The 16,839-nt window shown below is 44.4% G+C and overlaps 1 long non-coding RNA gene across 3 annotated transcripts; it reads right to left on the minus strand.

Annotated features, from left to right (window-relative positions):
- Positions 1-1,838: 1,838 nt before the first annotated feature.
- LOC138818862 (uncharacterized) lies at positions 1,839-14,271 on the minus strand. 3 transcript variants are annotated; one of them, XR_011369242.1, is made up of 3 exons: positions 14,029-14,271; positions 7,580-7,645; positions 1,839-3,428 (listed from the first exon to the last, which is right to left on the minus strand). It is a non-coding gene; the product is annotated as an uncharacterized lncRNA (long non-coding RNA). The 3 variants fall into 3 exon arrangements; XR_011369240.1 differs by having other exon boundaries at positions 7,580-7,648; XR_011369241.1 differs by lacking the exon at positions 1,839-3,428 and adding an exon at positions 7,208-7,264 and having other exon boundaries at positions 7,580-7,648.
- Between the last annotated feature and the right edge of the window lie 2,568 nt (positions 14,272-16,839).

Raw genomic sequence — 16,839 nt, forward strand, 5'->3', positions numbered from 1 at the left:
AATGATTGTTATGAGGTTACCTGTTTTCAGTTTTCATTTTGTTGGTGTTAGTGGGTCCACCAGGTCAATTCCTCTGCAGATACTCTTGCTGTTGTTTCTTGCCTAAAGAAAATTTTATTGTGCATGCATTTCTGGTTTGGTTAGATATCCCAGTAATGGGATAGGGAAGGTGGAGGGGCCATGTTCCCAAGCTTTCTGAAATCACTTCTATTCTTGCAATCACCCACTTCCTACAGGATCTCTGAAATTCACTCAGTCACCACATAGCACCTTTGCTTCCTTCACCTGCTGGTAGTGGTATGAGCCAATAGAGGAAAATGCCAATGGTACTAGGCAGCACAGAATGTGGATGTGGCCTTGATTCTTGTATCTTATTGTTCAGCTAGAAACAGGTATGCATTGTGGGATCATTGTGATCCAGACACAGTGGGGGAAGTCACCCCATACCTGCTCTTACAGTCCTCACCCATCTACATATCTACTTGGGGAGCAGGGCAACACAAGCTCCTGTTTGCTGTGCCCATCAAACCTGCCCACTTGGGCTGATAACTAGGATTAGCTCTAGTTTGGTGCCTCCACAGTTGTACTGGAGACTGCTCAAAACAATGTCGTCCATCCCACAATTACAATCACCAAGTGATCTTGAATGGTTGTTCTCAGGAATAACCACTCAGGATCACTGTCATAGTCCCTCTTATGCTGGGACTATGGAGGGATCAGACCCAGAGCTTAGGGGATGAGTGAGTGACAGAGAGTAGAGATACTGGATAATGCATCATTTTCCAGTCTATTTCCTCATATTACAACTTGGTCCACATATTTTTACATCACAGAAATACCGTCCAAATAATTTCCATCCAATCCTCCAGACTGCAAGACACTGCTAGTCCCATAATTCGCTGACTCCTTACTGCAAGTTTCTAATCTGGGTCTGAATCTGTTCCCCTGCCCGCCAGGTCTCTATCCCACACCTAGCATACCATGTTCCCATAAGAGAGAACAATGGATTGAACCAGCCTTTGTCTTCTTAAAAAATTTTTATTGTGAAAATACCATACAGCGGGGTTACAATTACATGGGCAAGGTGATGAGTACATTTCTTATCAAGAATTGTTGGCTCCTCCTCTGTTTCCTCTTCCCATCCTTTCCCATCTCCCCCCCCCCGACCAAAGTTGTAAAGTTTGTTTTTCAACATAACGACTTGTACATCTCATTGTTGAAGTGGGTCCACCTGTATCCCTATTTAAATGGTTTGTTTTTGCCCTTCCCCTCCACAAATTATACCAACATCAAATACAATAAAAGCAGTGGTTATGCTGTGGGAGCGGGGCTTATGAAGCAACAAAGAAATCATCTTATAAATATGTTACAAACAATCACAAGAAAAAAAACAATTCAATACTTATAGTGGGGTTCATTTCACCTAAAATCAACTTATCTGATCTTTTCTGCTTGTCTCAGACATATACTAGTTATTGCAAATAAGGGAAACCATGGGACTTGTGTTTCTTTAGGCTTGGCTTACTTCACTTAATATAATTTTTTCCAAGTCTTTCCTTTTCCTAACAAATGGGCTATGTCATTCTTTCTGATGGAGGCCTAGAATTCCATTGTGCTGGAGTCTGCCGGCAACGAAAGGGAATCCTGAATTAGGGGGCGAGGATGCAGAAAAATAAAGACATAAGACAAAGGATGGGGTCGGGAGGTCTGCAGCTCAAGATTACAGCCCCGTTTATTTTTAATTTTTCCTATTATATACTATTAGAAGTCAAGAGGTAACATAAAGTTACCATAGTGCAGAAAAACAAGGAAAGTTTTAATAAAAACAAAGTGCAATAAAAACAAGACAAGATCAACTGATAGAAAGTAAAACAAATTCTGTAGACATAGCAAAGCAATCCCGGGCACCTAGTGTTTTTTCATGAAAGCCAGTTCCTTATGCGTGCCTTTAAGTGAGCACAGGGGTCAAGATGACCTTAGAGCTTTACTGTGGACTCCCAAAATCTCCCCCATCTTTGTTTGAAGAAGCGAACCCGCCTGTCTTAGGCTTGGTGGATCACCTTGTCTGCCTTACCCGTCATCGGGAACTTCTTCAGAGTAAAGCTGAAGGCCCTGTCTTAGGTTGGTCAGACTGGCACCCCCTCTTACCCGTCTTTGGCTACAGTTCCTCTCAGGGGAATTCATAAACTCATAAGAGAGTTTTGCAGTGCACGTATAATACAAGGAAGGCATAGAAAAACTATCAGCAAAAGCATTCCCACGCCAAGCAATGACATTAGCAATCCTTTAACATAAGTCAGGGAAGTGATATAGAGTTGAAATTGTTTTAACAGTTTTTTTTAGCAGTTTTTGCCACTTTAGCGTCCAGAGGTAGGGCTTGTGTCGTACTATGAGCAAGCTGATTGAGATAATGGGCAGTTTGTACGTTTTGTGTTAGTGCCACAGCAGCTGCCCCTGAAGAGGCAGCTAACAAAATAAAAGCCAAAACATCAGCTACAAGTAGCCCAACAAATCGATGAGGACACATTAGTTTTTTCAATTGTCTTAACACCTGAATGCCAGAATCTTTATACCAAGTTTTAGAAATATTTACAGGAAGAATAACAACAGATTGTTGTCTAACAATAAGTATAGATTCAGTTATGCCGCTATACAAGCAATTAGTAAAAGAACAATTAGAACAGGTGACATTAAAATAATTAGCTCCTATAGAGATATTGAATGGTCTATACATAATGACATGGGGTGGTGATACCCAACTCATATTTTTTAAAAGGGATGAATTGGGCCAGGTTATGTTGTTGAGTGCAGCCACCAGCATCCAAACATGATGTTGAGGATGCCCATTCATCCACCACAGTCCACAATTGTACTTATTAGTAAGATTAGCTCCAAACCAGTCCATTAATTGAAATTTAGTTCCAGAAATATTGGTAACAAATGGCTTCACATGCCTGTACCTTATTGGCTGAGGCTTTCCTGTAGATACTACTATTTGTGAAGAATTAATGCAACGGGGTATCATATAGGATGGAGTAAAATTTGCATGAACTGGGTACCCAGTTGGTAAAGATGTCATCTGTATATTGTACATTTGATTTTTGTCTGGGATCCAAATTTTATGAGTCATTGATAGCATTATAATACAGCCTGGAATGGAGCCTTTAGAGCTGGTGGTAAAGTAGAAAGGAGTTCCAATGTCTGAAGCTGAGGTATCTCCCATCTTGGTGTGCTGGATGAAGGGATCAGGTGCTGTACTGTATGCTGATCTATTGACTTGAATGAGTACTTCAACTCTCTTCCAAGTTGTAGGGTGCACAATCGGGGGATCTGGCACATAAGCCCAATGTGTCAGGGTTTGTGTCATCAGAATGAGCCTCCACAATCCTAATGCAATGCTCAGGCAATCAGCGGGATTCATTTTCTTCCTGCGAAAAAACACAAACATGTACTCAACCCCATGTTAAAACTGGATCGAGCCCGTGCCAATCACCTGTTAAAGGATCCTTCCACTTAACTTGGCCAAAAGCTCTTTGCTCTCTTTTGTTCCCAAAGTCACTGTACTGTGGAAAGTCCATTACAATCTAAACTTAAAAATTTAGTACAAATAAAGCATGAGAAGAATATTAACAGGAGAGAAGGGGGATAATTCCCCCCTTTTAATTTAAAAATTTGGTGTTTAAACAGCCCGTTGGCTTGTTTAACAATTTCTTGTTCTTGAGGAATATAGGGAATATCTGTAGAGTGAAAAATCTGGTAAGATTTACAAAAAGTTTGAAAAGCTTGTCCGACATATCCCGGAGGATTATCAGTTTTAATATGTTTAGGAAGTCCCATAAAGGCAAAGCAGTGTAGGGAATGAGCAATACCATGTTTGTTAGTCTCCTGGCAAGAGGAGTAGCCATAATAAAATTAGAGTAGTTATATGGTAACATGGACAAAACGAAGCCATACAAATGATGGAATCAGGCAAGAGTTTAGTCTACTTTTTCCATGGTGGAGGAGGTCAGGGTAACTATGTCGATTTCCTCCCCGTGACTGTAAGGCTGTAGCAGCCACAGCAACAGCAGGGTCTTTCAGTGTCTCCAAGGGACTGTCACACCTTGTGCTATATTTCTACACAGACTGGTTAAGGATACAAGTAATACCTAGGCTTGCCAGGCTGTGGCCCCACTAGTTTTTAAGACTATTTAGACAATAGCCCAGGACAAATTACCAAGATGACAAGCTTTTAAACTAGATAGTTCTTTTAATAAAGGTGATTTTCTAGGCAGATGTAGAGGGCTCAGGCCTGCACTACTATTTTCCATGCGTTTTTCTTCTGTCTATTTTGCCACATTTTTTTTATGACTCTGGTCCATTATTCTAAAAAGGGGATGATGGGTGAAGATTCATCTTCTGTAACTTCCTCAAGCTGACTCAGGGGTGTTGATCCTACCTAGCCAGGAACCTATAACCTTAGTCTATTTTAGAAAGAGATTACCAGGGTTAGATGTCATTAAGAACAATATTTTAACTTTTGACAAATGCACAGACTTTTTCTCCAGCTACAACAGTGTAGCTTGTTTAGCACTCTGGTTTGTAAAAGCATCTTTAGGAATGTGACCCCTAGTGACCCTAACAATGCCTAAGTCACCCGTGCAGATGTTAATAGACAGATGTTAATAGAAACACACTCTCAAGTTTACAAACGATTTTCTTGAACAGATAAATTTCTTGTAGCTGGTGTTAGCTCAAAAGTTACTGTCAATTAGGGCTTTTGGCACATACAGGCGCTGGGATTTAAACCATCTCCCACATTTTATAACTTTACTTTTTAGTACTATCACAGATTACTAATGTTTCTGTCCCTACAAGGTAGATAGTCATGGACATTAGGCATGCTTACAAACTATCTTCCCATGACATTCTGGCTCTGACCAATTTTTGAAGGGCCACACACAAATGACTCTAGGATCTGACATTTTTGCCATTTGAGCAGTGGCTTACTGCCTCTGGATGCTCCTCCATAGCTCTTGTCCCACGAATGTCTTCTCTACACTGGGATAAATGCCTCATCTGCATTTCCCTTAGCTGGTCGCTGGACTTGAACTCGGGGCCTGAGTGCTGTCCATCAGCTTTACAGCTCAAGGCTTGCACTCTGTCACTTTGAATCCCAAAGCAATTATTTTGGTAATCCTAATTTTTTCACTTTGAGGCAAATGTTAAGAACAATTTTACTTTTAAACTTTATATCCAGAAATACATTCCTAATTTTTAAGCCTCCTATTAATCTCTTTTATTATTTTATATTTTAGTTTTTAGTTACATTTTTTAAAAATCCTTTAAAATCTTGAGGCCAAGTGTCACTCATTGTCTCCTGGATGCTTGTTTTAAAACAGATACACATTAAAACTTTTAAACACACATGACAATTTTTCCTTAATGCAAGAATTACAATCACCATCACTGTGCCAAGAAGGTAAACTTCACACCTTTATGACTTTTAAAAACCTATCTTAATTGTAGAACATCATTGAAAGCAAGTCACATTATACAAATACATTTTAACCCCCTTTTTAAGTCCAAGGGGCAGTTTTAGCAATACTAATCAGATCATCACATCATTAATTTTTTTTTTACCAACATGTTTCTAGTATTTACCTGTAGAGAAAAAGGACAGAACAAAGTGGGCCACTTGGCCCCTCCTGTGGAATAGGCACACACCTAATCTCACTCTTTAGGGTAAGATGAACTGCGTTTGTGCCAACTTGTCCTCTTTCACCATGCGTGGACTCCTCCCATGGCCTGTCCCACCATGTATGACCAGCTGAACTGAACTTTTGCCGGTTTACCCCTTACTCCTAAAGCTAGGTCTTTTGTTCGCTTTTACATTTTTTCCTTTTCTTATCTCTTGGTTTTTTGAATGAAAATACATACTTTTAGACAGACAGGACAGTAATGTCTTTGAGAGTGTTAAACAAACTTTTATATTTAAACTTTTAATATTTAGCCCCAAATTTTAGCCAAGAGAACTAAATTCCAAACAGCCAATGCATTTTGTTAAGCCAAATAACTTGATTACAGTGAAACCACCCTTATGCATTTTAAAATACCAGATTTTTTAATTTTTTAAGTTAAAGAATCCTTAAAAGGCCATTTAAAACAATGTAAAAATTCTTTAAAATTTTTGGTAATGTCCAAACCTCATAACCTTTTGAATTTGAAACTTAAACTGACCCAATTGTTACAGCATGCTGATAATTCTTATCTTAAACATGTTCACAAACACACACAAAACACACAGATCTTAAAGCGCACAAAAATCAATCAGTTTTATGTACATTTAAAACTGGTACCAATTCTAAAACGGAACTAGACAAGACAACAACAAAAGGCTGAGTTGGGGGCTAATGGGCCCCCAGTTCATCCCTACCTCAGAAAACATAGAACAGAAAACACACCAAAGTAAACAAGACAAACAAGTGGCCACAAAGACCAAATCAGGTCTCAGTGAATGGGGCGACATCTCACCACCACTCACAAGTGGGACTGAAATCCACATACCAGGGGATTCAAACCCCCTCTACTCACCACCGGAGGATTTTTCTTTTAGATTCCTGCAAACATTGACCCAGGGGCCTTCCAAGTTAGAGGAAAATTCCCAGTCATGTTGGGCAAAGGGAAAGAAGTCCCTAGCGGCCGTCCCCTCAGACTGACAGGTTCTCCCCCATATTCCGACCCCCTGGGTCAAGGCTGGAGGCTAAAGTCTTGCTGGTGTCATTTGTAGGTGATCAGTGGCATTTACATCCGGCTGTGAATTCTCCCTGCCGGCCCTTTTATGTTATTGTTAGATCCTCCAGGTTTTTCACCCCCACCACCCCACTACTTCTGGATCCAGAGAGGGTGGAGGAGGTGGCTGTGAAGGGTAGAAAAAGGGGTCAGTTTAAAGTATAAGTAAAAAAGAAGGAGCTAGAGAGAAACAGATATTGAGGGAGTGTTAGCTAGTCTCCTCTAGGCTCTCAAATCAGGATGAATCTGAGAGAAGAAACATTCCAAGAATTCCAGAATACATACACACAAACATTGAGACCAAACACATTTACAGCGTGCACATTGTAGACTGTTAGACAGAAAGTGTTGGACTACAGATGGGCCCAAATGTCCGCACTAGTGGATAGTTTACCATGATGGGGATCTGGGGGATGGCTCCCAATGGCCCAGTTGGCTGTCTTATAGTGCGTCCGCCAATACCTCTTGCCAACCCCAATACAGAACCTGCAGGCTACACAGATACCAGACAATTACAAAGCAGCAATGTTTTAACTTACAGGGCATTTGCATCATAGTGTCCCTGAATGTTTTTTGGGTTTTTTTGCTAAGTTTTTAAACTAATGGTTCCTTCCTCCAGGAACCAGGGGTATACTTCCTCAACAAAGTAAAAGAAACATTCTAACTGACTCTGTCTAACTTTCACTGCTTGAGCATGAAGCACACCCTTGAGAGCCTGCACATATAGCATGTGGCTATTACCTTGCCCCATAATTTCTTACTCCCGACTACACTCTCTCCCGCTCTCTATTTCTGGATGTCCTCTTACCTTAGCTGGGTCCTCTGCCATGATCCCAGGTTTTCAACTCCCTGTTCAGGAGCCACTTGCCGGAGCCTGCTGGCAACAAAGGGAAATCCTGAATTAGGGGGCGAGGATGCAGAAAAATAAAGACATAAGACAAAGATGGGGTCGGGAGGTCTGCAGCTCAAGACTGCGCACAATTTATTTTTAACTTACCTTAATATATACTATCAGAAGTCAAGAGGTAACATAAGGTTACAATAGTCCAGAAAAACAAGGAAAATTTCAGTAAAAATAGATTGCAGTAAAAACAAAACAAGGTCAACTGGTAGAAAGTAAAACAAACTCTGCAGACATAGCAAAGAAATCCCGGGCACCTGGTGTTTTTTAAGTAAACCAGTTCCTTGTACTTGCCTTCAAGTGAGCACCAGGGTCAAGATGAACTTTAAACTTTACTGTTCACTCCCAACACCTCTCTACTACTTTTTCTCTTCCTTTCTCTACTTTTCTTCGTCTTCATCCTCCTTCTTCTTCAACCCCCTCTTTCTCCTCATTCCCACCCCAGCCACCATGATAACTAGCCCTGTCTGCACCATGTGATCCTTAGGCTCACCCCAACCCCAGAGATCAGCAGACACAGTCAGACTTGGACCCAGGCCTCTGAGACCAGAGCTAGAAGTGTTCCTTTGCCCTCATTCCTACACGGAGACCAGAGATGTGGGCTTGGAGCTGGGGAGAAGATACTGTTGAAACTGAGTTCCCCATGAGGTGCTCAGAGACTCAGAGTCTGTACCACTTCCTGAGAGATGGAAGGAGGCACAGGTCTTTGAAGAATAAGTTATCTCAGAAGTGCCGCGTTCAGGCAGAAAAGCCTGGGCCTGTGTTATATAATTTGAGAAATAAAGGACACGCAAGCCTGATTCCTGATGGACATACCTGTCATACTAGCTGCTCGAGAGGCTGGTTCAAAGCCAGCCCAGACAGAAAAGTCTTTGAGAATCTGTCTCTCAAATTACCAGCAACAATTCAGACTGGAGGTATGGCTCAGATGATAGATCGCCAGCTGTGAGCAAGAAAGCCAAGCAAGATTCTTTGTATGCTTCTTTTCATCTCTAGAGTGAATACAAGGCCCTGAGTTTGAGGGAGGGAGGGAAGAAGAGGAGAGCGAGAAAAAGGGAGGCCTTGGTTTCAAACAAAAAATGCAATTTGAATTTCTGTTTAATTCAGTTTTTCCCTTTCCACAGCCACCCCTTCATCCTCTCCCTACCCCTGCCCACCTCTGCTGCCCACTCTCTTGTTGGTGAAGAGAGGGAGATCTATCCTCCTGTCTTTGTTTCTTTGTTCCAAAGCCTGGTAGTGATGTGGAGACTCCACATACCCAGGGAGCCCTCCCCCATCTCTTACCTACCCTTTAGCCCTCAGACCTCCCTTAATCAAAGTAGCTGCAGGAGACACACCCAACTCACATCTCCCCAAAGCCAGCCCAGTGAGCCTGCCACCCCACACCCACCCCAACTCACACCTGAACTCAGACTACCTTTGGGGTCCACGGGCATCAGAAAATTAGCTGTAATTACTCTGTACTTAGCACCTTCATCTTCCCGGCGCTCAGCTGGGGCACCATGTCTGCGATTTCACTCTTAATCAAGAGGCCTTCCAGTCTGACTTCAGAGACTTACTTGCTCCACCATGCAGTAAATCAGAGGCCTGGCAGAGAACTGAGACTGTATTTCACAAAAAGTGAAGGGAAGAGCCTGGCACAGGGAAGGTAGAAAGGGTGGCAGAGTTGAAGGCAAGACTCAAAGCTAGGTTGAATCCTGGGCTGCTGGGGAGGTCAAGGTAAAGAAGATCATAGATCACAGCCAGCAAAGCAAAAAAGCTCCATCTCAACCAGCAAGCAGGGCATGGCGGCTCACACCTGTCATCCCAGCTCTGCAGACAGACTGTAGTCCGTAGGACTACAGTCGAGGCTGACTAGGACAAGAATGTGAGGCTCTACCTAAAAAGTAACTAAAGCAAAATGAGCTGAGGGCTTTGGTTTGCATCTGTCCTTCCAAAAGTGCATGTGTTGCAGGCTGACTCCCATGGGCCTGTGTCCGTGGCCCTTCAAGGTGGGGACGTTGAGAAGTGACAAGTGTCCCATGGTGTCATGAGGGTAGGCTACCGATGGTGGCATTTGTGGCTTTATCACAATAGGAAGAAACTGGCACCATGGCACGAGCCTGTATCCCTAGCTACTTCAGAAGAGGAGTTCAGAGGGTTGTGGTACGAGGTCAGCCCAGACATGTTAGTTTGTGAGACCCCATTTCAACCAGTAGCTTGGAGTGGTGGCATGCCCCTGGCATGTGGACACAGTGGAAGCACAATGGCTAGGAGCAGTGGCACGCTTGTGCCATCCCCAGAGATATGAGTCAGCGCAAATAGTAGGACCACAGACCACTCCAGTGCAGGCATGAGCAAGGCCCCACCTCGAAAATAACCAACCAGCAAGGGGCAGTAATTAAACAACACAGTATATCTAATATGTCTACTAGTTTTCCTTCCTCTTCTTTCAGAGTCTTTTTGATGGTGCTGAAGTTTGAACCGAGGCTTTTTGCTTGCTTCTTGCTGACTGACCAGTGCTCTATCATTTGAGCCATGCCTCCAGCCCAGATGTTTCTTGATTACATTGGAGATGGAGCTTCATGTGCCTGGTCTGGCTTTGAGACGTAATCTTCCAGATCTCAGCCTCCTGAGTACCTAGAATTATAGTTATGAGCTTCTTGCCCCTGGCTCTTTCTAGATTTTTGAGTAAAGCTCTGTTCTCTTGACCCTAAGGTCACATTCTTCCCCATCTTTTATTCTTCTGTCTCTTCCATCTTTTCCCAAAGCATCAGGAGAAAAGTAGAAGAAAAAGAACAAAGCTTTGGGGCTGTGAATATGGCTTAATGATAGAGTGCTTTCCTAGTATGCATGAAGTCCTGGGTTCGATTCTTCAGTACCACATAAACAGAAAAAGCCAAAAGTGGTGCTGTGGCTCAAGTGGTATAAAGCTAGCCTTAAGCAAAAGAAGCTCAGGGATAGTGTCCAGACCATGAGTTCAAGCCCCAAGACTGGCAAAAAGAAAAGAAAAGAAATTTCCTGCCCAGGCTGGATTCACACTGTGATCTTCAGATCTCAGCCTTCTGAGTCACTTGGTTTACAGGTGTAAGCCATCAGCACTCAGCAAAAACACTTTAAATATAAACTAACAGACAAGTCGAGTTGTAGATTTACAGCAATGATATTACTAAGCAGCCACAGGTCCCTTGCAAGAACACCAGATGGGAAGGAACAACAGAGCCCAGCACGGCTCTCTCCACATGGCCTGTGTGGGAGCAGTTCCACTGGGACCAGAGGATGCCCTCCACTCTCACTTGCCAGGGGAACCTGAGCCTGAGGCCCTGGAGGTAGCCAGGGACTCCGCATCGAGAGAGAAGGTAAAGGGCAGGTCTGTGCTAATCAAGTGTCCCAACACATCGTGTAAGACCATGTCAAACATTTGTCCAGATATTTTCTCTTGTTTTACCATCAAGTGACCACCAACCCATGCCTCATCTCATGGGGAGCTGCTCAGGAGCAACTGGACAGGTGTTGTCCCTTGTTCCTGTCCACTGCCACTCTGTGATCCCCAAATGACCCCCGTGGCAAGGTACAAGGTGTGTCTGATGAGTTCTTGTGTTCTGGTTCATAACCACAACTCTGTCATCGCCAAGATTTCCCACTACAGAAAGGACCAGCAGCCCTGGGCCTGGGTCATGAGGCTGCAAGGTCCTCCACACTAAAACTCCCCAAGCAATCACATATCTGCTTTCTTGTAAATTCCCTCTTGTCCACTCCTGAGAGCCTCAACGACAAGCACGCATCCCATGCTTCTATTTCCAAAGGGGAGCTGGGAGTGGAAGTCAGTCCACAGTGAGCAACAAGCACCTGGCATAAACCAGCCCTCAGCCGGTGAATATGCCAACAGCCCAGTTGGCTTCTCTACCCAGGCCCAGGTGCGCCACGGTTACTCTGGCCCCCATGCCTCTTGTCCTCAGGCAGTGGTGCTCAGATCATCCATAAAGGCAGTGTCTACCTGAACCTCCAAGATCTGAGCTAGTCAGCTGGGAGTCCAGGACAAACTTGCTCTCAAAAGATTCAGTTGGAAGTAATCACATGAGCCAAGTAGTGAAAGAACAAGGCCTGGGATGAGGAAGGTAAGGAAAAGAAAAGGAGGAAGAAAGGGAGGAGAAGTAGGAAGAAAGAGGAAGGGTAGTTGAAGAAAGAAAGGGAAGAAGAGAAGAAGGAGGAGAAAGCAGAAGGAAGAAAAGAGATGTGAAGAGGAGAGAGAAGAGGAGAAGGAGGAGGAGGAGGTGGAGGAAAAGAATGAGGAGGAGTGGGAGTAGGAGGAGGAGGAGGAGGAGGAGGAGGAGGAGGAGGAGGAGGAGGAGGAATGTTAACAAGCACACTATAAGATAGAGGACAAATGGAGATCTGAGCCAATCTTCCCATGTCTTGAGGTTTCAGCCAGTGACCAGAATTTTTGTGAATGTCCCCCAAGCCTCTAAGTGTGAGGAGAGCCACAATTATGCCACGTCCCCTCATCCAGCCATGTAGCCCTGGGTGCTCTCTTTCTCAGAAACCTTGTGACACACTCTCACACATTGGCAGAGCTGTAGAGCACACAGTAGAGCACACCATCTCCACCCTATCCCCAACCGTCACAGCCTAGAGATCACAGCAAGTCCAATGTGATGCTTCTGCTAGCTCCAGAGTGCCCCCCTCTCGGGCCTGCTCTGAGCCCTCTCCTCTTCTCCACCTCGCGCCTCCCCATACAGCCTCAGGTCCTTGAGCTTGCTTTCACAGACAGTGTCGGTCTGCTTTCCAATGCTGTGACAAGATCTAAGGAATTGAACTCGAAGGAAGAAAGGTTTCTTTGGGCTTGTCTCCATCTGTGGTTGGCTGGAGCTATAGCTTTGAGCTGAGGTAGGCAGCACATGTGGCAGCAGAAACACAAGGTGGAGAAAGGAGAGGGGAATGGGCTGGGAAAAGTTACTCCATTCAAGGGCACATCCCCCACCCTGTGGAGGCATTAATCCATTGATGAAGGTAGCAACCCTGGAATCCAATCCCCTCTCAAAGCCCCACCTCCTGATAGCTCACTCAGCTATGAGGTTATCAGTGGATGAGCCTGTTGCTAGTGCCAAAACCGCATGATCCAATCACCACTCAAGGTCCCGCCTCCTGACAGCCCATTCAGCTATGATATCATCATTGTATGCTCATTGGTGGAGCCCAGATACTTTCTGATGAGTTCCAATCACCTCTCAAGGCCCCGCCCCCTGACAGCCCACTCAGCTATGAGGTCATCAGTGGATGAACCCATTGGTAGAGACAGAGCCCTCAGGATCCATTCACCTCTCACTATGGCCACCAGCTGGGGAGCAAGCCTTCAACTCAGGAGCTTTTGGGGATATTTCAAGTACAAACCATACCAGAGGGCATCATTGTTCAAGTACCCCAAAATCTTCCACCCCACCTGGGACCCTCCTACAGTGGGGCACCCTAAATGGAACACAGTATGCCACTGTGGATAGCTGAACACAGGATCCAGGACTCCCTTACTGGAATGTTACATTTGCATAAAAACAGTCTGAGGTCTTATTATGGTTGTTGACAATCATTGTGTTTGTCTAATTGAGCTTGTAAGAACCAAGAGGTTCCCCCAAATCCTGACCAGCTGCTCTGATGGCTTTTAAAGCAGGAGCTCTTCTTGATATTCAATATAAAGAGACCATATTTCCTCTCCAGGGAGACACTAATGACAGAGAAATGTGATTTCCTGCTGCAAACTTACCAATCCTACTCCACCTCCACCAAGCCATGTGTTAAACCCTTGGTCCCAACAGTGCTCTTTCCCCTTCACCACAATAACTACTTGCAGAAAACATCCTCCTCCATCCAGCTGTTTATTTTTTTGTAATATCGATTTGTGATACTGATTGATATTCAGCTTTGGGTAAGGAGAAAGCACAGAGAACCCCTAGGATAGAAGTGTGGCTCTGTCATGAGTCAGCTCTGTGTTTTCTGCCAGTCACTTGACCTTGACTTGGACCTTCCCTCTCAATGAGAGAGGTTCCTCATCTGTAGACTAGAGATAACAAAAGCACACATTGTGGCTGTGAAATTCAAGGGCAAAGTGCATGTAAACTATTTGGCATGAGGGTCACATATCTGGTGGGCGCCCAGCAATAGACTGATCATTTGGTCCAATTACTTGGTGGTAATTGAAAGGGGGAAAGGGGACATTATTTCAAAGTATTGAGATCCGTGGCCTGAACCTGGCCCCTGTCTATTTTGCTTCTCCTCTGACCCTCATTTCCCACTCTGCTAATGCAAGTTAACAGCAACAATATTCTGGAAGTATTGAGAGACTTCTATGACAACCAAATAAAATGTCCAACCATAAAACATACCTTCTTCTGTGTGTTACTTTTATGGCTCCCCACTCAGAGTTCATCTCCTCTGTGGCCTGTCCCTTCTAACATCATAGGTAATGGTGAAATCATTCTTCTCTCGGCTTCATCTCCAGGTCCCACCAGTCTGTAACTGAGGAAAAAGGAGTTGCCACATGATGAGAATCAATGTGACTCTATTTTCGGTTCTATATGATGAATATAAATGATTGGAAAATTAAAAAAACCATTAGGCTATTAAAAATAACTTCCAAAAACCATCTCACAATAAATTATTTTCAGTCTTAAAAAACCCATCTGCAAAGAATATAAATGGTAATGCCAACCATCTGAGAAGTCAGTAATCAGATATAATGGTCAATTTCTCTGATATTATTGTCTAATTAAGCAATTTGGCTTTCGTGGAGATTGTATGTAACTGAGTCAGTTTAGTCTAAAAGGGATGTAGAACCGATTTCTTTTGAGATAAAGACAAAAAAAGAATATTAAAACTTTAGTACAAGGAAGAATAGGTTACAATTTATGTTTTCTGCTCAATTGGCTGCTTTTCCAAAGCATAATTCAAGAGTTAAAAAGAAGCCTGACAGATGAACTGTGAGGGGAGCGGGACTCCATGTAGAGACTCCGACCCTGGGTAGGTACCACTGCTCTGCATGGAGGACAGGTCTTGAAGCCAGTCTCAAGCAGATACCAAAGGGGCCTGACATTCATTCAGACGTATGGCTGTAACCAGGAGAGGAACTTGAGACAGACTTCAGTCAGCACCATGAGTCTCAGAGTGATATAACAGAAATTATTTTAAATAACAGCACTTCCATTGTCACTTTTCTTTCTTGGATACTTCTCCTTTTGGCACCAATGGATTTGTTGCTGCTGCTGCTGCTGTGGAGACAAATACAGGAGAGAGAAGTTATTTAAAAGGTAGAGAATTTCATCTTAGCTCATGGTTTTGATCCAAGGTTCACGGGTTCGACAACTCTGGTCCTGCACTGAGGCAGAGCATCATGGCAGCACATGAGAACCTGTGGAGGGGGAAAATGCTCACCTTATGGCCTGGGAGCAGAGAAAGACAAGGAGGAGGAGCAGGAGGAGGAAGGGGAGAGGGCATTGAAACAATGAGAGCAATGAAAGCTTTCTCCATCGGCTGGTGGCCCAGGGAGGAGGAGGGAAGAGAGGAAAGGAAACATGTGGTTTAATTCCATTTTGGGTCAGCCGTGCTGCTGGCCCCAGGCCAATGAGTTTTACGTCTGACCACACTGAGACAGGTAGAAAGAGGGAGATTAAGAGCTCCAATGGAGACACCACTTGGTGGCTCTCACTTGTGTCAGCCTACAGCAAAATGATTGGGTCCCCCACATGCATAGCCAGAAACTGTAACACTCCCTCTGGCTGGAAAGGACAGTGGGACCACTGGGCCAAGTACAGTTCCTTGCATCCAGGACCTTTAAGGCAGCCTGGAGTGTCCTGCCATGAGGTGTTGGAATGTCTGAGCTAGCTAGCTAGCTGTGTGAGCCTGCAGGAAGGTTACAGCCAGCACCGACAGGAGCTCACTGCTCACTTGCCATTCTGGAGCACCAGCTACACTGGCTCATCCTTGGCCCCATAAAACAAAGACACATGCACTCACCTATTTACACATGAGCAAACACAGGTACAGAATGATTCCATATCTGCCTAAGGCTGCAACAACTGGATTCGAACTGGCTGGATTCCACAATGAGTGCTTCCTGCTAAAGCCACACCTGCTGAAATTATACCACTGCTGAGGCCCTACCCCTTGCTGAAGCCACACCCCAGCTGAAGCCACACCTCCTGCTGAAGCCACACCCCTAGCTGAAGCCACACTTCCTGCCAAAGCCATACCTACAGCTGAGGCCACACCCCCTGCTGAAGCCACACCCCCAGCTGAATCCATACCTCCTGCTGAGGCTATACCTACAGCTGAGGCCACAACTTCAGTTGAAGCTACACCTTCTGCTGAAGCCACACTTCTACTAATGCCATATTATCCACTGAAGCCACGCCTCTAACAAAGGCCATGCCTTTAGTTCATCTTCAAGCCACCCTAGAACTATGGAGCACAACAGTAAGGTTTGTAGAGGAAAGTAGAGCAGTTTCTAAAAGTCTTCCACTTTTTATCCAAACTCACAGCGATCTGCGAAAATGAATTACATGATAATTGGGCAGTATGTGTTTTCTGACTGGTAATTGTTGTAATTAATTCAGCCTCGGTGAAATGCAAGGAGTTAAAAAAATGCCTGGAAATGGTTGGGAACCCATTGTATGAGGGAAACACTCATCTTAATTCAAAGTACTTAACCAAATATGACGTCTTCTAATAAATCTTCCTTATGCGTTTCCAGCTGCATATGCAGCTGTCAGCAGAGCAAGAGCACTGCAAAATTGCTCTACATCTCGCTCTAATTTCCTCTTGGTATGGGGAGCTCGTTTGGTGATAACCCTTCCCTCTGGGCTTGGAGGCAGTATTTCCCAAGAGGGCTCCATGCAAGGTCCAGGGCCACATGCTGCCTCATCAAAGATTCTAGAAACATCGGCTCTGACAGTAGTTTGGGGAGATCTGCCAGGAGAAACACTGTGCTGGTGTTGGGCAGCACTGGGTTCAAACCGCTGCTCAGTCGCCCAGGACTGATACTCATTCTGCCAAGGAGGCTCCTGACTTTCAGACATAACCACACAGCCCTCTCCCAGGACCGCTGCTGGGATTTAGATTTGCTGTTCCAATGCTATTATCAGGGTCTGAACCAAAGATGACCCCAGAGGCTCATGGGACAAAGGCCTGGTTCTGGACAA

Source organism: Dipodomys merriami, unplaced genomic scaffold (genome assembly GCF_024711535.1).
Source record: "Dipodomys merriami isolate MVZ:Mamm:240054 unplaced genomic scaffold, mDipMer1.0.p SCAF_784, whole genome shotgun sequence".
Classification (NCBI taxonomy): Eukaryota; Metazoa; Chordata; class Mammalia; order Rodentia; family Heteromyidae; genus Dipodomys; species Dipodomys merriami.